Below are 20,066 nucleotides of genomic sequence, written 5' to 3'. Positions count from 1 at the left end.
ACCACGCCCCCCATGACCAACGGTTTCTAAAGCCCTAAGCTGCTGTAAAGTCCTTTGCTCACACTCCACCCTGCCATCTAATGGTCATCCCAAGGTACTGCACGTCCACTACACTTTTCTAGTTGTTTCCCCACTGTAATCACTGTCTCCTACCTACACTGTGCAAACCTATCTTTCTTCACTCTGACTAGTCCGTCCGTCCGTCAGGTCACCTTCCCTACAAAAATATACCCAGTGCAAACTATGCTTGAATGTGACAACTGCATGACATTTCAACTTCATCACATCTGGGTTTCAACTGTGTTATGTGGCCTTACCCCTAGTAAAGTCTGTCTATCGGTAATGCAAGGACTGAAGAGTTAACTGTTCTTGCAACTAACTGATTTCATTTTTCACTGTTTTCTGGCTGATATTAACATTTTCTAATTACAGCTAGGTCCATATATATTTGGACAGAGACAACATTGAGAATGACATAACGAAGGGATTGCCCACACCTGTCCATGAAATAGCCTTGGACTCAATTGTCCAATTACTTTTGGTCCCTTTAAAAACAGGGTGGCACATGTTAAGGAGCTGAAACACCTAAACCCTTCATCCAATTTTAATGTGGATACCCTCAAATGAAAGCTGAAAGTCTGAACTTCAACTGCATCTGAATTGTTTTGTTTAAAATTCATTGTGGTAATGTCTAGAACCAAAATTAGAAAAATGTTGTCTCTGTCCAAATATATATGGACCTAACTGTAAATGTGTGGTCCCGTATTGTGATCTAAATCACCTGTCCTTGTGGTAGATGGTCAAAGGCAAAAGAATAGGGCGGACAACAAGCACCAATACCGACCAGCTGTTATCAGTGCTGGGAGTGGCTGGATGCAAGCAATGTATGAACCCACAACATCTCAGCTCAGTACACCACATAGTTGCCATTCCTGGGTACTGCAACTCATCTTCCATTCACTTCAATAGATGCTGAGAGGCAGTACCAGGAAACGGCCACTACGGACTGCACGCTGTTTCTCTCCAGCTGCTGCCAAAGCTCATAATATAAGGTATCAACTCCCCAGTGATGTGATGACCTTTCCTAAGTTTAGGCAATTAATATTTAATGTCTTATATAGACATCCATATTTTTGCATAGAAAAAAAATTGGACTGTGTTTAAATACACATGATGTATTAAAGAAGAAAGCCATTTATTACCGAATTTGGATATATTTACTTATATTTTTGTATATCATGTAACTTTAGTCCAAGTTAAAGGATCATTCCCCCCAAAAGTTCAGTTATCCCCTATGCGTGGGATAGGGAGCAGCTTGCTGTTCACTGGGGCAAAGGCTGCTGGGACCCTCAGCGATCCTGAGATCGGTGCTTTACAACCTTGAGAACCGGAATCTGCAGACATGACCTGGATGGAATTGAAATGCGCATGTCATTTGTTGTCTATGGGACTAGCCGAAACATAGGGGATAAGTCCGGTCATATCACTGTAGCCAAACACACATCTGCTGAGTGCCAAAGATAAGAAATTCACAATGCAATACCAAGGATTTAGACAACACATTGATTATAATTATTTGTATCACCAATGACTGAGTTTGTTGTTTCCATATTTTATATAATTTGTCAGAAATGCTGTTTTTTAGAAGAATAATTTTCGCTTTAGCTGGGGGGAAGGACAGGGAAAAAACAGATACAGTGAGTGGTGTGAAACAAACATAATCTGTGTGAATTACTAAGCATGATGATAAATTATAGCTCAGTGTGGGAACAAAAGTCCTTCCCCGGAGAGAATATATTCCATGCAGCGCGCTGTCAGACATCGGAGTCCTGCTCTCCGGTCACAGGCCGCAGATACTAGATAATAACAGCACCTTCACTGAGCAAAATGCTATGGCTGGTTTTCTGTCTGAACATCACAGATAAAGGACCAAAGGCACATTTGTAACATTTCTTTTGGCTGTGAATTATGCATTTGCCACTTTATACAAAAAAATGTGCCATTGTCTAATAATTTTAGAATTTAACTGAACCCTTTAAGGTCAGTGGCCCTTTTAGCCTCCAGTACCATAATTTCTTTTTTTTGCAGGATGATCTGCATTTTATGCAGGTATAATTTTTTTGTATGTTTATATTACTGTTTCATTTATATTCATTTTTATTTAGGCAAAAAAAGCAGTCTTTATTATTTTTTTATTTTGTCGCACACACCAAATAGGACTATAAATCTAGGGTCCAGGTTCTTACCAAATATATGAATAAAAAAATTTTTATATTGCTTTTTGCTAATACTATATGATTATTTTATTATATATTTGGCACACTGATTTCCATTCAGATGCCTTGTCATAGAAATAAATAACTCATCCTAAGACCCTTCACTCTATCTGGGCCATGACTGGAGTTGGGTTTTCAAATTGTTACAAAATTCATTAGAATTCTGACAATAATCAGCTATTATATGCACATTGTACAGATTAAACTATTATTATTTGTTATATTTAGCATACAACAGTGATAACCAGTGCTGGTGAACAGTAGATTGCAATTTACCAGTCAAATTCAGAGTGGGAGCTAGATCATTTTGGAAGTTAGGCCACCAGGATGGATTCTTGCTGTGAAATTGCCTTTTTGTACAGTAAGTCTATGTTTTAAAGCTCCTGTCACCACTCTCTTCTAGTGAAGGGCTTATTGTGAAATGATATACCAATTCATAAGGTTTGACAAACACTGTTATCTGTGTGAGTCTCACACAATTCTTGACAGCTAATATGCACGGAATAGGTAAGGAGCAGAAGGGTCAGCAATAAAGAAGGTATAGTTATCAACTGTGAGTACTACCACTATAAGGCCACATTCACACGTTCAGTATTTGGTCAGTATTTTACCTCAGTATTTGTAATGCAAAACCAGGAGTGGATGATAATACAGAAGTGGTGATGTGTTACTATTATACTTTTCCTCTGATTGTTTCACTCCTGGTTTTGGCTTATAAATACTGAGGTAAAAAACTCACCAAATGATTGTCATGCCTGCCATGTCTGTTTTGTCTCAAGAACTCCTGGAGCGATGTGCATGTGCATATCTTGTCTGCTGTCCTGCATGTTCACTAGAGCAGTGTGCACACTCACCTCATGTCTGAGCTGCAGGATGCCTGCGTTTCTGCTCTGCCTTCTGTGATCTTCTCGTCATGTCTAGGATTCCTGATCATGTGTTCCTGCCTAGATCCTGCACTGTCTGGTTCGGCAATCATCTCGTCATGTCTAGAACTCTGATCATGTGACCTGTCTAGGTTTCAGCACTGGATCTGCAGTCGTCTCGTCATGTCTGGAACTCTGATCATGTGACTGTGCTCTGTTATCCTGTGGATCTGAACCCGGAAGTGCTGCCCTGGTCCTGACCTGGAAGAGGAGGTGCTATGCCCTATATCAGGCCGCCCCTTCCTATGCTCAGGGCCTGAGTATTGTGTGGTGTCCCTGCATGGCTGTTTGGTCTGTGGGGCGCTCCCTCTATTCTGTGCCCTTGCACTCTGCTCTGTCGTGCATCTCTGCACACGCTCCGTGCTCGTATTCCTTCTCTTGTCTTGTGCCGTGTCTTGTGTTGTCTCTCGTGCCATGTTCTGTCCCTGCTCTGCTTTGCCTTGTAGTCCTTGTTTGCTCTGTTTCTGTCCTTGTGTCATGTCTCGCTCTGCTTTGTGGCTTCAGGTACCCTGCCTCTGTTTCTGTCCCTGGCGTGCCTCTCTGCACGCGCAGGACTCTGCCTCGCCTGTCCCTGGCGTGCCTCTCTGCACGCGCAGGACTCTGCCTCGCCTGTGTACCCTGTCCCTGGCGTGTCTCTACACGTGCAGGCCTCGCTCTGTGCTCTGTCTAGTCCCAAGGTCCTTCCTTGGCCCGGCTCTGGGCTTCGGCCTACGCTCCGCTGCTAGACTGTCCCTGTCCCTGGCATGCTCTTTGCATGCGCATGTCTCTGCCTTGTTCTTTGTATTGTCCCTGATGTTTCGTGCACCCTTGCACTTTTCGCTCTAGGCTTTGCCGTACTGTCTGTACGTGTCTCTGTCCTGTGTCTTTGCCTAGCCCTGCCTTGTGGCTCCGTGCCTCCGTGCACGTGCCTGGTCGTCTGTGCCTGCCTGGTGTGCCTCAGCCGTGCCGCCTCTAGCCGTGCTCGCCTGTGTGCCTCAGCCGTGCCCCGTCCAGTGCTATAGTGGTCTAGCTGCGTGGCCCCGCGGCGGTGCCGCCTTTCGTCGTGCCCGCCTGCAACTGCCATCGTCAGTACCACCTGCCGGCGCTCCCAGCCGTGGTCTCCGTGCTCCCTTGCACTGTGCCTTTTCTTGCTACTTTTGCACAACTCTTTGTTAACTTTGCTCTGCTCTGATTCCTGTCTTGCCTGGTCCTTGAACCCTGTTCCTGGCGTGCCTCTCTGCACGCGCAGGACTCTGCCTCACCTGACCCTGGCGTGCCCTTTGCACGCTCAGCACTCTGTCTCGTACCTTGTGCCTTGGCGTGTCTCTACACACGCACTCTGTCTCGTGCCTTGGCGTGTGTCTACACTCGCACTCTGTCTCATGCCTTGGCGTGTCTCCACACACGCACCCTGTCTCGTCTGTGAACCCTGGCGTGTCCCCTACACACGCACCTAGCTTTGAACCCTGGCGTGTCCCCTACACACGCACCTAGCTTTGAACCCTGGCGTGTCCCCTACACACGCACCTAGCTTTGAACCCTGGCGTGTCCCCTACACACGCACCTAGCTTTGAACCCTGGCGTGTCCCCTACACACGCACCTAGCTTTGAACCCTGGCGTGTCCCCTACACACGCACCTAGCTTTGAACCCTGGCGTGTCCCCTACACACGCACCTAGCCTTGGACCTCGGCGTGTTCCCTATCACGCACCATGCCCGGATATCTGTCGTGCTTCCTTGCCTGGAACCTGGTTTGCCTGCCGGATGCTCGGAACCTGCCGATCGCTGCCAGAGATCATGAGCTGGATGACTGCGGCCTGACGTCCGGAGCTGATGTCCGCAGCCTGATGCCTTGATGATGTCGATCGTTGCCAGCAGTCTGGAGTCTGATGCCATCGTGCCGTTACCTGTACCTAGGCGTGCCACCTGGCACGTACCATGCTATGGACCTTGGCGTGCCCACGCACGCACCTTGCACGTTTTGCTTGTTTACACTGTATGTGATCCTGAGTTATCCTAAAGAAGTTACCTTGCACCTACGTCTTGTCTCGTCTTGCTTCCTGCTCGTCCTTGTCGTCAGACACTCGTCTAGTGTCCCCTGAGCCGGCCGTCTGATCCCAGCAGTCGTGGTGGCTCACCCCCTTGGTCTTGCCCCTGACACTCCCTGTATAGGGGGTGGATTCTCACAAGGTAAGCTCGCCCTCGGTGGGTGGGTGCCATGACCCAGAGGGTCCACTTAAAAAATGTGCTCAGCAGGAGCTGAGTCCATCACAATGATAAACGTGTGAATGTGGACTAATGAGGGTGCCAAAACTTTTGCATGATTAATATTGCTGTCAGATCGACAAAAACCTTGACAGAACCCAAACACACATTTATGAGTCAAGTGGGTGTTTTATATTCCATTTTAATCAATTATACAATAGATCTCAGTGTTTGAAGCTTCTGTATAGTTGATAACATTTCTGCGGACGTTTAAGCTTCACCCAATTTCTTGTAGGAACATATCTATCACTACCGGTAATGCCCCCTGTTCTCACCCATAATGCCTACATTTGAGTGGAGTTTACATAAACCTCATAACTTTTGGCCTAGAGAAATTCAGAGCACTTGGTGACTATGGAGTCTGTCATAAACAGAGTCTTAAGAGCTCAAACATCTTAGATAGCTGTAAGCCAAATGTTAGTTCAACCTTCAACTCTCTTCCCCAGATCTTCCATATACATAATTTTTCATCACACCCAAGCGTAAATGCATTTTCAATAGGGAAAGTATCTCTACGTAAGGGAAGAGTCAGTTAGTGGTATACAGTTGTGGCCAAAAGTATTGACACCCCTGCAATTCTGTCAGATAATACTCAGTTTCTTCCTGAAAATGATTGCAAACACAAATTCTTTGGTATTATTATCTTAATTTAATTTGTCTTAAATGAAAAAACACAAAAGAGAAGGAAGCAAAGAGCAAAACATTGATCATTTCACACAAAACTCCAATAATGGGCCAGACCAAAGTATTGGCACCCTCAGCCTAATACTTGGTTGCACAACCTTTAGCCAAAATAACTGCAACCAACCGCTTCCGGTAACTATCAATGAGTTTCTTACAATACTCTGCTGGAATTTTAGACCATTCTTCTTTGGCAAACTGCTCCAGGTCCCTGATATTTGAAGGGTGCCTTCTCCAAACTGCCATTTTTAGATCTCTCCACAGGTGTTCTATGGGATTCTGGTCTGGACTCATTGCTGGCCACCTTAGAAGTCTCCAGTGCTTTCTGTCAAACCATTTTCTAGTGCTTTTTGAAGTGTGTTTTGGGTCATTGTCCTGCTGGAAGACCCATGTCCTCTGAGGGAGAACCAGCTTTCTCACACTGGGCCCTACATTATGCTGCAAAATTAATTTGTTGGTAGTCTTCAGACTTCATAATGCCATGCACACGGTCAAGCAGTCCAGTGCCATGCCAAAGGCAGCAAAGCAACCCCAAAACATCAGGGAACCTCCGCCATGTTTGACTGTAGGGACCGTGTTCTTATCTTTGAATGCCTCTTTTTTTTCTCCTGTAAACTCTATGTTGATGCCTTTGCCCAAAAAGCTCTACTTTTGTCTATTCTGACCAGAGAACATTCTTCCAAAACGTTTTAGGCTTTTCCAGGTAAGTTTTGGCAAACTCCAGCCTGGCTTTTTTAGGTCTCGGGGTAAGAAGTGGGGTCTTCCTGGTTCTCCTACCATACAGTCCCTTTTCATTCAGACGCCGACGGATAGCACGGGTTGACACTGTTGTACCCTCGGACTGCAGGGCAGCTTGAACTTGTTTGGATGTTAGTCGAGGTTCTTTATCCAACATCCGCACAATCTTGCGTTGAAATCTCTTGTCAATTTTTCTTTTCCATCCACATCTAGGGAGATTAGTCACAGTGCCATGGGCTTTAAACTTCTTGATTACACTGCGCACGGTAGACACAGGAACATTCAGGTCTTTGGAGATGGACTTGTAGCCTTGAGATTGCTCATGCTTCCTCACAATTTGGTTTCTCAAGTCCTCAGACAGTTCTTTGGTCTTCTTTCTTTTCTCCATGCTCAATGTGGTACACACAAGGACAGAGGTTGAGTCAACTTTAATCCATGTCAACTGGCTGCAAGTGTGATTTAGTTATTGCCAACACCTGTTAGGTGCCACAGGTAAGTTACAGGTGCTGTTAATAACACAAATTAGAGAAGCATCACATGATTTTTCAAACAGTGGCAATACTTTTGTCCACCCTCTTTTTTATGTTTGGTGTGGAATTATATCCAATTTGGCTTTAAGACAATTCTTTTTGTGTTTTTTCATGTAAGACAAATTAAATGAAGATAATAATACCAAAGAATTTGTGTTTGCATTCATTTTCAGTAAGAAGCTGAGTATTATCTGACAGAATTGCAGGGATGTCAATACTTTTGGCCACAACTGTAGCTTGAACGATGATCGCAACACAATATTAGGACTGCCCGGTGCTTCTCCCAACCCGATCATAACAGCTGCATAGAAATACATGTAGTCATTGGGAAAGCATTACGTTGCGATCCTTGTCCGAGTTCTATGGCCACCTAGCTCTTCCCTAAGACAAAACGACTAGGCGTTTCAATTTCCGATGTCAGGGGAAGGTTGGGAAGCCCCATAAACATTAGATAGTAATTTGTTACCGCTGAGACTGATAAGTTTGGTTGACTTTAGTATAATGTGAATGGAGACTTTAGCCATGTACAATACCTGTCCATGACTCTTGTAGAACACCTAGCATTCAGTAAAAGCAAAAATTTCAGTTGTATGAAAACATATTTGCCCCCTTCCTGATTTCCTATTTTTTTGCATGTTTATCACACTTAAATGTTTTAGATCACCAAACAAATTTAAATATTAGATAAAGACAAAAAGTAAACACAAAATGCAGTTTTGAAATGAAGATCTATTATTAAGGGGAAAAAGAATCCAAATCTACAGTGCCCTGTGTAAAAAAGTGATTGCCCCCCTCTTTAAAACATAAATTAACTGTGGTTTATCACTTCTTTGAGAAGCTGAGTTCAAATTCCCTAGCCACATCCAGGCCTGATTACTGCCACACCTGTTCTAATTCAAGAATCTCTTAAATAGGACCTGTCTGACAAAGTGAAGTAGACCAAAAGATCTTCAAAAGCTAGACATCATGATACTAATAAATTCTGGAACAAATGAGAAGCAAAGGAATTGAGATCTCAGTCTGGAAAAGGTTATAAACCCATTTCTAATACTTTGAGACTCCAGTGAACCACAGTGAGAGTCATTATCCATAAATGGCAAAAACATGGAACAGTGGTGAACCTTCACAGGAGTGGCTGGCCGACCCAAATTACCCCAAAAGCATAGCGACAACTCATGCAAGAGGTCAAAAAAGAACTCACAACAGCATCCAAAGAACTGCAGGCCTTTTTTGCCTCAGTTAAGGTCAGTGTTCATGACTCCACCACAAGGCCTGGATCACACTACCGTATGTGATGCAAGAAACTTGCACAAGTCTCCAGCATCAACAACCGGCGCTGCCGCCGGCACTCAGGACCGGAGCTGTGGCTGTTGTAAACTCATTTTCTGGTCTGCCTCTGGTTTCTGGTGAGGGAGCTGGTTGTGCTGACAGAGGAGTTGTGAGTAGAGTTGAGCGACTTTGGTCGGATCGGGTTTCGTGAAACCCGAATGAAACAAAATAAGTTTCAGATGAAACTCGTCCGACTAGAGCAAAAAAAGTCGGAGTTTCGTCCGACTTTTATTTCCCATTGACTTGCATTGGGGTCGGGTTTCGGACGAAACTCCGACTTTGTTTTGCTCTAGTCGGACGAGTTTCATCTGAAACTTATTTTGTTTCATTCGGGTTTCACGAAACCCGATCCGACCAAAGTCGCTCAACTCTAGTTGTGAGGTCTCTTTCCGGGCTCCCTCTGGTGGTGGCAGGAGGTAGGGAAGCTGATCTAATTAGCAGAGACCAGCCACCTGATAATGAGGAAGAGGAGTGGACATCTGGAGTCTCAGACTGGATTTAAGACAGGCAAAAACAGAAATACTAGCTAAGTCCAGAAAACCAGAGAAGTTGGCAGCTATCGGATTGCAGACCCCTGAACCTATCAACAACAACTAGCAGTAGCCGTGGGGGGTTCCTACGGTGCCCTAGACCCCTCGATCACAGCCGGAGAACTAAATAGCCTAAAGACAGAAAGGGAAATCTAAACTGCCCCAGAGCAGACCCCAAAGTAATAGGCAGCCCCCAACATATAATGACGGTGAAGCAAGATGAAAAAACATTCACACAGATAGAAAGATAGGTTGAGCAAATGATGGGGCCCAAGCTAACTAAATAGGACAGGATAGAAAAGCTGCTGTCTGTAATCCGCCAAAACCCTATCAAAACAAGAGCCAACAGACTGATAGGGAAAAAAGCCCTGAAGACGCTAGGCTTCAAAAAGACTATATCAGTACTCAGGTATTTTCTGAAGACAGAGCAAAAAGGAATTCAGCTCACCCCAGAAGGGGATGGCAGAAATCCAGAAAAACAAGGCAAAACAAAACCAAAACACAAATGCAAAAAGCAGAGCAGAAAACTTAGCTTTTGTGGAGCAGGAATCAGACTGGTCTCCTAGAATCCCTCTGAGAAATCACCAACAAGGCAGAAGGGCGTCGGCTGCCTTATATCCAGTCAGCAATTACAGTCACCCAGTCATCATCATCCTGCTCAGGTGCTTGGTAATCAGCCTCACTACCTTCCTTCACCAGAAGATTGAGTTCATCAGACCTCAATGGTGAAGGGGAAAATGAACTCACAACATTGCATGATACTATTGTTCTGGGTTTTCCCTGGTTGCAAACTCCATAATCCAGTTTTGGAGTGGAAATCTGTGTCTGTGGTGAGTTGGGGTTGTCAGTGTGTTCTTAGGGACACTCCTGTTTTCACCACCTCTCCTCAGTCTCATGAAATTCCTGATTATTTGGCTGATTTTTCTGATGTATTTAGTGAGAGTAAGTCTGCGTCTTTGCCTCCTCATAGGTGTTATGAATGTGCAATTGAGTTGATGCCTGGGTGTAAATTTCCCAAGGGTCGGCTTTTCAACTTATCAGTACCCGAACATGATGCTATGCGATCCTATATTAAGGAGTCGTTGGAGAAGGGTCATATTAGACCATCCTCTTCACCCTTAGGTGCTGGGGGTTTTTTTGTTGCCAAGAAAGATGGTTCATTAAGACTTTGTATTGACTATCGTTCCCTTAACAAGATGACGCTTATATATCAGTATCCGTTACCCCTGATGTCTGATTTATTCTCCAGAGTTAAAAGTGCCTGCTGGTTTACTAAGCTTGAGCTCAAGGGGGTGTATAATCTTATTCGCATCAAGCACGGGGATGAATGGAAGACGGCGTTTAATACTCCGGAGGGACATTTTGAGTACCTGGTGATGCCTTTTGGGCTCAGTAATGCCCCTTCTATCTTCCAATCTTTTATGAATGATATTTTCCGGGACTTTGTGGATAAGTTTTTGATCATCTATCTGGATGATATTTTGATCTTGTCCAGTGATTGGGATTCTCATGTGGAACATGTCCGGACTGTGTTCCGGATTTTGAGGGAAAATTCCCTGTTTGTTAAGGGATCGAAATGCCTCTTTGGTGTACAGAGGATTTCATTTTTGGGATTTATTTTGTCTCCGTCGACTATTGAAATGGACCCGGCCAAGGTACAGGGCATTTATGATTGGGTTCAGCCCATTTCTTTGAAGGCTCTCCAGAAGTTTTGGGGTTTTGCTAATTTCTATTGTAAATTTATTGGTAATTTTTCTGGTATTGTCAAACCACTGACTGATCTGACCAAGAAGGGCGCTGATGTGCTGAATTGGTCTCCAGAGGCTGTCTCGGCATTTCAGGAGCTTAAGTGGAGATTCACTTCTGCTCCGGTTTTGCGGCAACCTGATGTCTCACTTCCATTTCAGGTGGAGATGCTGTCAGGAACACCGCACTGAACTTGCTCACTGAGCCAGTGCGCGTGTCCTGAGTAAAGTGAAACAGTGCTCAAAGATACCTGTGGAGCAGGCAGCAACCGAGAAGATGCGTACTTCAGAGCCGCAGGACCTGAATCATGTGACTGCTAGAGGCGTGGCCTAAACGCCACAGAGCTAGGAGCTGCAATAGAATTCCTAGCAGAGTAACTGCGAGACAAAGTTACCAATGGGCATAGACAGGGAGAATAGTCAGGATGTAGCCAATGAGTCACACACAGATATAGCTGCAAGGTACCAAAGGGGCGAGCAGAGAGTAGTCAGGTCACAGGCAATGAGTCATACACAGATAATAACGCAGTATAAAATCAACAGGCAAACTCACAACGGGAAACAGAGCCGGGTCAGAACCATATAAACAAGCTATAGCAACAAACAGGCACACGGGGGACAGCACACTAGGCCAAAGGCAAAAGTATATCTGGCAGGGATTGAAGCTTCCCAGGGGTTTAAGAAGCTCTCCCAGAACCAGAAAGAGGTCACAATCATTAACCCCAAGTGTGCAGGTCAAAACCTGCACAGAGCTCCAGACATTAACCCCCGGTGTGCAGCTCAAAAACCTGCACTGTGATCATGACAGTACCCCCCTCTCAACGGGGGGCCTCTGTGTCACGTTTCCGCCAGACTTAGGGCCTGCTGTTCCGGTCGCGGCCACTAGGAGGCGCCGGACCGCCACTTTATCGTCAGACTCAGGGACGGCTGTTCCTGCCTCGGCCACTGGAAGGGGCCGTGGTTCTGTCACGTCAGGCTCAGAGCCTACTGTCCCGGCTTTAGCCTCTAGGAGGCGCCGGTCTGTCACGTCGCCGTTAAATTCTGGGTCTGCTGCTCCTGTCGCGGTCACTAGGAGGCGCCATGGCTTGCCCGGGAGTTATGGTCCTGACAGAGTAAGGGCACCTGCGCAGGCATCTGGTGGACGCAGGCTCCACCCCTCTGTCAGTCATCAAGAGGTTACTGCATCTCCATCTGGCCTGGTCCTGGGGGCGGTACTGATGACATCATAAGTCCAGGAACGTATGAGGGGTGACCTAATCCCTGAAATACCTTGGGACTGGTCTTGCAAGCCACCGGATATATTCTTGGTTCCCCTGTGTGTTACTGTGTGAATTACTTTCTGACTGACTGACTTTGGCCTGGACTTCTGACTCTCCTTCTGCCTAACGATTCTGTACCTCTGGTACTCTCCTGGTTTATGACTTTCGGCCTGAATCTGACTCTGCTTCTGCCTAACGATTCTGTACCTCTTCTACTCTCCTGGTTTATGACTCTCGGCCTGAATCTGACTCTGCTTCTGTCTACCGTTTTTGTACCATTGCTGCCCGACTGGTTTAGACTCGCATATCTCCACGTTTGTGTCCCGTATTGGAACACCTTTCTGGCAACCATCCTGCTCTGGTCACTACTCCTATTCAGACAGCGCCTCCTGGGCTCTGCTATAAATCCAGATCCCTGTATAGGGGTAAAGGGTATCATCGTTTCTTGGGGTGTTGCCTGGCTGCAGCCCAGACCCGCAGGCGGACGTCACACTCTGGACCCCCAGGCTTCCCCGGGTACTTGGCATGGAAAGCCCGAACCAGGCGATCTGCATGTACCGAGCGAGCAGGGTCCCATGAGCGCTCTTCTGGTCCATATCCCTTCCAGTGGACCAGCTACTGCAAAGAGCGGCGCATGGGCCGAGAGTCCAAAATTTGTCCGACCTCATACTCCAATTGACCCTCCACCAACACTGGAGGAACAATAGTCTCAGAGTTCTCTTTGACAGATCCTGCGGGTTTCAAGAAACTTATGTAACACATTAGATATTTTTAAGGAGGCGGGGAGACGCAACCTATATGCCACAGGGTTGACTATCTCCATAATCTCGTACGGACCAGTGAACTTTGGTCCCAACTTAACTGATTGGAACCTTTAAGTTGATGTTACGTGTGGAGAGCCAAACCTTCTCTCCCACCTGAAAAATGTCTCCCGAGGCTCTCTTTTTGTCCGCAAAATATTTGTATCTCCCCTGGGCTCGAGAGATATTACGCCGAACTTCAGCCCAGAGGTTTTTTAACCGCTGAATGGACCCCTCTGCTCCTGGACAACCGGAATCCACCCGAGAAAACTCCCCAAAATGCGGATTAAAGCCATAGTTAATCAGCAATGGGGACATGTTGGTGGACTGACTCACCCGGTTGTTAAAAGCGAATTCAGCCAACGGTAACGCATCACACCAATCCTCCTGTCTGGCGGAGGTCAGACACCTGAGAATTTGTTCCAGGGATTGATTGGTGCGTTCTGTCTGACCTTTGCTCTCCGGGTGATATGCCGACGAGAAGGAGAGTGAGATGCCCAATTTCATACAGTACGCCCTCCAAAATTTGGACACAAACTGCACACCTCTGTCAGACACAACATTCAGGGGTACCCCATGCAATCGGACCACATGCTGCGCAAACAATCTTGACAAAGTTTCTGCTGAAGGTAATGCTGCCAAGGGAATGAAATGGGCCTGTTTAGAAAACCTATCCACCACCACCCAGATCATGGTATTGCCCCTGGAAGGTGGAAGGCCGGTAATAAAATCCATGGAAAGATGAGTCCATGGCCTATCAGGAACCGGTAAAGATATGAGTTCCCCAGCCGGTCGGTTATGCGAGCTTTTGGAACGGGCACACATGCCACAAGCAGAAACAAATTCCTTGACATCGGACCTTAATGAAGGTCACCAAAAACCCCTGGCTACTGCCTCTCTAGTGGCCGTGATACCTGGATGAGCACTCAGCCTAGAATCATGAAACTCCTGCAGAAGTCTAGGCCGCAATGAATCTGAAACAAACAGTTTATCGCCTGGCCTGGTTGCCGGAGCTAGGGCCTGAGCCCTTAGGATTTCTTGTTCCAACTCAGTTGAGACCCCCGCCACTACCACCCCTGGGGGAAGAATGGAGGACGGCGGCTCAGGGGGAGACACTGGATCAAAACTTCTGGACAGCGCATCCGCTTTGACATTTTTGGACCCCGGTCAAAAAGTAATTGAGAACTGAAATCATGAAAAAAAAGTGACCAACGGGCCTGTCTAGGAGTAAGCCTCTTAGCAGATTCAAGGTATGCCAAATTTTTGTGATCCGTGACAACCGTGATAGGGTGAGCCGCCCCTTCCAAAAAGTGCCTCCATTCCTCAAACGCCAGCTTGACGGCAAGAAGTTCTCTATTGCCTACATCATAGTTTTTCTCAGCTGAAGAGAACTTCTTGGAGAAGAAGGCACAGGGTTTGAGATTGGTAAGGGTGGCCGGACCCTGGGACAGCACAGCCCCCACCCCCACTTCAGAAGCATCCACCTCCACAATGAATGGTTTGGACGGGTCAGGTTGTACCAACACCGGGGCAGACATGAAACATTTCTTAATCGTTGAGGATTCCTTAGCGAGTACAGACCAATTTTTTACATCAGCTCCCTTCTGGGTAAGATCCGTGAGTGGTTTAACCACTTGTGAGAAACCATTAATGAATCTCCGGTAATAGTTCGAAGAACCTAAGAAGCACTGGAGTCCCTTGAGATCTCGAGGCTGAACCCAGTCAGCGATCGCCAGCACCTTCTTAGGATCCATACGAAACCCCTCACAGGACACAATCAACCCCATAAAAGACAGCTCCTGTAAAAGAAACGAACATTTTTCCAATTTAGCAAACAATTGGTTCTCCCTGAGTCTCTGGAGAACTGTCTTTAGATGTTGCAAGTGAGATTGACTGTCCGGGGAATACACCAAAATATCATCCAAATAAATAATAACAAAATGGCCTATCAGATCAGAAAACACAACATTGATGAAATTTTGGAAAATAGCGGGTGCATTAGTTAACCTAAATGGCATTACCAGGTTCTCAAAGAGTCCTTCTGATGTGAGGAAAGCCGTTTTCCACTCGTCCCCTTCTCGAACCCTTATCAGATTGTAGGCCCCCCGCAGATCTAACTTGGAGAACCATTGGGCCCCAGCTAACTGGTTACATAAGTCTGGGATGAGGGGAAGCGGGTAAGAGTTCCTAACCGTTATCTTGTTCAGTTCCTGAAAGTCGAGGCACGGCCGCAAACCACCATCTTTTTTCTTCACAAAGAAGAACCCTGCTGCCACAGGTGACACAGAAGGCCTGATAAGCCCTTTGCAGAGGCTCTCAGCTATGTACTCCTTCATGGCTTAGAGCTCAGGCCCAGACAAATTGAACAATCGAGCCTTAGGTAACTTGGCTCCAGGTACTAAATCAGTGGCACAATCACAGGGTCTATGTGGTGGCAGCGCCTCAGCCTCACTTTCGGAAAAAACGTCTTCGAAATCCTTCAGGTACTCCTGAATACCTTCCAGATCGACAGACGACACAGACACGGATTTAACAGCGTTAACAAGATGTCCCCGGTTACCACATTTATTATTGCATCCCTATTGAGTGATTTCCCCTGTAACCCAATCAATGGTAGGATTATGGCGTTGAAGCCAAGGCATCCCCAGTACCAGTCCTGCAGGCAAGTTATCTAGCACCAGACAACTTAGCTTCTCCACATGAGTGGAACCCACTTTTAGAGAAAAAAGTTCAGACCTGCAACAGATACCGTCTTGGGTAAGAGGAGATGAGTCAATTGCCACAAGTTTAACAGGATCGTGAAGCCTGACTGTCCCTATCTTATTAAGAGTCATAACCTTGGTATCAATCAGGTTCAAATAGAAATAGAAAGAAATAGCCAGCTCACCAGAGATCAAGCGCAGAAACTCGGAGCTCCGTGCGGACCAATGTCATAGACCATAGAAGGAAAGTTCTGCTCCAGCTGCTATTAAAATCTTCTTTAATGAAAAACCAATAAAACATACAATGGTGAAGACTCTCCATGTAACCACACCACAACAGAGATGACAGGCTACGCGTTTCGACCAGACGGGCTTTGACAAAGACCGTCTGGTCGAAACGCGTAGCCTGTCATCTCTGTTGTGGTGTGGTTACATGGAGAGTCTTCACCATTGTATGTTTTAATGGTTTTTCATTAAAGAAGATTTTAATAGCAGCTGGAGCAGAACTTTCCTTCTATCAATCAGGTTCACAGCAGAACCGCAGTCAATAAAAGCAGTAGTCTGAACAGGACCATAACCAAGTTCCAGTTCCACCTGCAGCACCATTTTTGCACATGAGGAAAATTGTACCTGAAGGTCTGGGTAGCCTCCTCGACTACTACCCAGACCTAGTCGTTTCCCGCCATCTTGGAGGATGATGGACAGGAGGGGCAGTCCTTCTTCCAATGTCCAGATTTCCCACAATAGAAGCACAACTGCTTTTCACGGCGGCGTCTTCTTTCCTTTCCCTCACAGGTGACAGCGCTCACCTCCATAGCCATAGGAAGAGTCCGGGTCTCATCTCCACTGAAGAATAAGGGCGTTTCCTGTTGCATAATGCCTCTAGCCCGCAGCCTGCGATCCATGCGATCCGCTTTTACCATGGCATCCTCCAGGGTGTCAGGCGGAGGATGAAGTGCCAAAGCATCCTTCAGACGTTCACACAGGCCTCTGTGGAACAGCCCCCGAAGGGCGGCATCACTCCAGGAAATCTCCGCTGCCCAACGTCTGAATTCAGTACAGAACCATTCGGCCGAGTGATCCCCCTGACAGACACTCATCACTTTGTCCTCAGCCAACCGCACTCTATCAGGCTCATCATAAATAAGCCCTAAGGCTTCAAAAAACGCATCCACAGACATTCTCTCAGGGGCAGAAGAGGAAAGCGAGAATGCCCAGGCTTGTGGGGACCCCCTAAGCAGGGACATCACCACCCACACCCTCTGTTTCTCATCCCCAGAGGAGCGGGGTCTTGAAGAAAAAAAAAGCTTACAGCCCTCCTTAAATGCCCTGAAATCATCCTTGTTACCAGAAAATATATGTGGCAATTTAACCGGGGATTCAGGTGGGACTAAAATGACATCTCTATTCCCCACCTGCTGGAAGCCTGTGGAAAGTACCCCCTGAACTGAGTCCACCACTCGCCGTTGGGACTGGGCCAGAGCTTGGCGTTCCAAACTAAGCTTCTGCAGTGACTGAGTCAAGCATTTCACCTGCTCAGATAAAGCACACATTGGGTCCATGCTGCAGAAGTGAGGAGAGAAAAAAAAATTGTAGACCAGTTATAATGTCAGGAACACCGCACTGAACTTGCTCACTGAGCCAGTGCGCGTGTCCTGAGTAAAGTGAAACAGTGCTCAAAGATACCTGTGGAGTGGGCAGCAATCGAGTAGATGCGTACTTCAGAGCCGGAGGACCTGAAGCACGTGACTGCTAGAGGCGTGGCCTAAACGCCACAGAGCTAGGAGCTGCAAGAGAATTCCTAGCAGAGTAACTGTGAGACAAAGTTACCAATGGGCATAGACAGGGAGAATAGTCAGGACGTAGCCAATGAGTCACACACAGATATAGCTGCAAGGTACCAAAGGGGCGAGCAGAGAGTAGTCAGGTCACAGGCAATGAGTCATACACAGATAATAACGCAGTACAAAATCAACAGGCAAACTCACAATGGGAAACAGAGCCGGGTCAGAACCATATATACAAGCTATAGCAACAAACAGGCACACGGGGGTCAGCACACTAGGCCAAAGGCAAAAGTATAACTGGCAGGGATTGAAGCTTCCCAGGGGTTTAAGAAGCTCTCCCAGAACCAGAAAGAGGCCACAATCAATAACCCCAAGTGTGCAGGTCAAAACCTGCACAGAGCTCCAGACATTAACCCCCGGTGTGCAGCTCAAAAATCTGCACTGGGATCATGACAGATGCTTCTGAGATTGGTGCGGGAGCTGTTTTGTCCCAAAAAGATCCTGTGACTTCTAAAATGAATCCCTGTGCCTTCTTTTCTCGAAAGTTCTCCCCATCTGAACGCAACTATGACGTGGAGAATCGGGAATTCTTGGCCATGAAATGGGCATTTGAAGAGTTGAGACATTGGTTGGAGGGAGCTAGACATCAAGTTTTGGTCCACACCGACCACAAGAATTTATCTGGAGTTGGCCAAACGCTTGAATCCTAGACAGGCTAGGTGGGCCTTGTTTTTCACGTGTTTTAATTTTGTGGTCTCTTTTCTTCCTGGCACTAAGAATGTTAAGGCAGACGCCCTTTCTAGGAGTTTCTTTGCTGATTCTCTTATTGTGACCGAGCCTGCTACCATCCTAGGTGAGGGGGTAGTTCTTTCTGCCATTTTGCCCGATTTGAGACGCGCCCTGTAGGAATTTCAGGAGGATAAACCTGAGCGTTGTCCTATGGGAAAATTGTATGTTCCTGACCAGTGGAGGAAGAGAGTGATGTCTGAAGTTCATTGCTCCGCATTGACTGGTCATCCAGGTATTTTTGGTACCAGAGATTTGGTGAGTCGGTCTTTTTGGTGGCCTGCCTTATCTCATGATGTCAGGAATTTTGTGCAGTCCTGTGGGACTTGTTCTCGGTCTAAACCCTGTTCTCACTCTAGTGGGTTGTTGATGCCCCTGCCGGTGCCCAAGAGGCCATGGACCCATATCTCAGTGGATTTTATTTCTGATCTTCCTGTCTCTCAGAGAATGACTGTTATCTGGGTGATTTGTGATAGATTTTCTAAGATGGTCCATCTTGTACCACTCCCATAGTTGCCATCTTCCACAGAATTGGTGCCCTTGTTTTTACAACAGGTGGTTCGGTTGCATGGGACTCCTGAGAACATTGTGTCAGACAGAGGAGTCCAGTTTGTTTCCAGATTCTGGAAAGCCTTTTGTTCCAATCTGGGAATTCAGTTATCTTTCTCCTCTGCGTTTCATCCTCAGACCAATGGGCAGACTGAGAGAACAAACCAGACTTTGAAGTCCTACTTAAGATGTTTTATATCTGCTGATCAGGATAACTGGGTCTCATTTTTGCCCTTGGCCAAATTCGCGCTAAACAATAGAGCTAGTTCTGCCACTTTGATGTCGCCCTTTTTCTGTAACTTTGGGTTTCATCCTCGATTTTCTTCAGGGCAAATGGAATCTTCAGCCTGCCCAGGTGTGGACACTGTGGTAGAGAGAATGCAGCAGATTTGGGACCAAGTGGTGGATAAGTTGTCACTCTCTCAGGAAAAGGCTCAGCGGTTTTCCAACCGGCATAGGACCATTGGTCCCCGGTTTAAAGTGGGTGATATAGTTTGGTTGTCGTCAAAGAATATCTCTATGAAGGTTGCGTCTCCAAAGTTCAAGTCAAGATTTATTGGACCTTATAAGATCTTGGAGATTCTTAATCCTGTTTCTTTTCGATTGGCTCTTCCAGTTACGTTTAAGATCCATAACGTATTTCACAAACCTCTGTTGAAGAGGTTTGTTGAGCCAGTAGTTCCTATGGCGGCGCCTCCTGACCCTGTATTGGTTGAAGGCAATGAGGAATATGAGGTAGAAAAAATATTGGATTCTCGTTTGGCTAGACGGAGACTCCATTATTTGGTCAAATGGAAGGGTTATAGCCAGGAGGATAATTCTTGGGTCTCTGCCTCTGACATTCATACCAATAGATTGGTTCGTGCTTTTCACTGGGCCCATCCTGATTGGCCTGGTGGCATAGATGAGAGTTCGGTGACCCCTCCTCAAGGGGGGGTAGTGTTGTGAACTAATTTTCTGGTCTGCCTCTGGTTTCTGGTGAGAGAGCTGATTGTGCTGACAGAGGAGTTGTGAGGTCTCTTTCCGGGCTCCCTCTGGTGGTGGTAGGAGGTAGTGAAGCTGATCTAATTAACAGAGACCTGCCACCTGATAATGAGGAAGAGGAGTGGACATCTGGAGTCTCAGACTGGATTTAAGACAGCTGACTCCCTATTCCCATGCTGGTGATTTTTTCCTGCCTCCTGAGG

General features: G+C 46.5%; 1 protein-coding gene across 4 annotated transcripts in view; it reads right to left on the bottom strand.

Moving 5' to 3' along the window:
* Positions 1-20,066, bottom strand: part of HECW1 (HECT, C2 and WW domain containing E3 ubiquitin protein ligase 1) — a 564,607-nt gene that overhangs the window by 361,002 nt on the left and 183,539 nt on the right. Inside the window, exon 1 of one of the 4 annotated variants that reach the window (XM_073550029.1) lies at positions 3,131-3,148. The exons of the other annotated variants lie outside the window; for them this stretch is intronic. The gene's annotated coding sequence lies outside the window, so the exon portion shown is untranslated. Of the gene's footprint in view, positions 1-3,130; positions 3,149-20,066 lie in introns of those variants that run through there. 4 annotated transcript variants of the gene reach the window in all.

Source organism: Dendrobates tinctorius, unplaced genomic scaffold (genome assembly GCF_039654945.1).
Source record: "Dendrobates tinctorius isolate UK_male_01 unplaced genomic scaffold, ASM3965494v1 ptg000162l, whole genome shotgun sequence".
NCBI lineage: Eukaryota > Metazoa > Chordata > Amphibia > Anura > Dendrobatidae > Dendrobates > Dendrobates tinctorius.
Note: the sequence above shows the minus strand (reverse complement) of the source record. Positions and strands in the feature narration are given on the sequence as shown.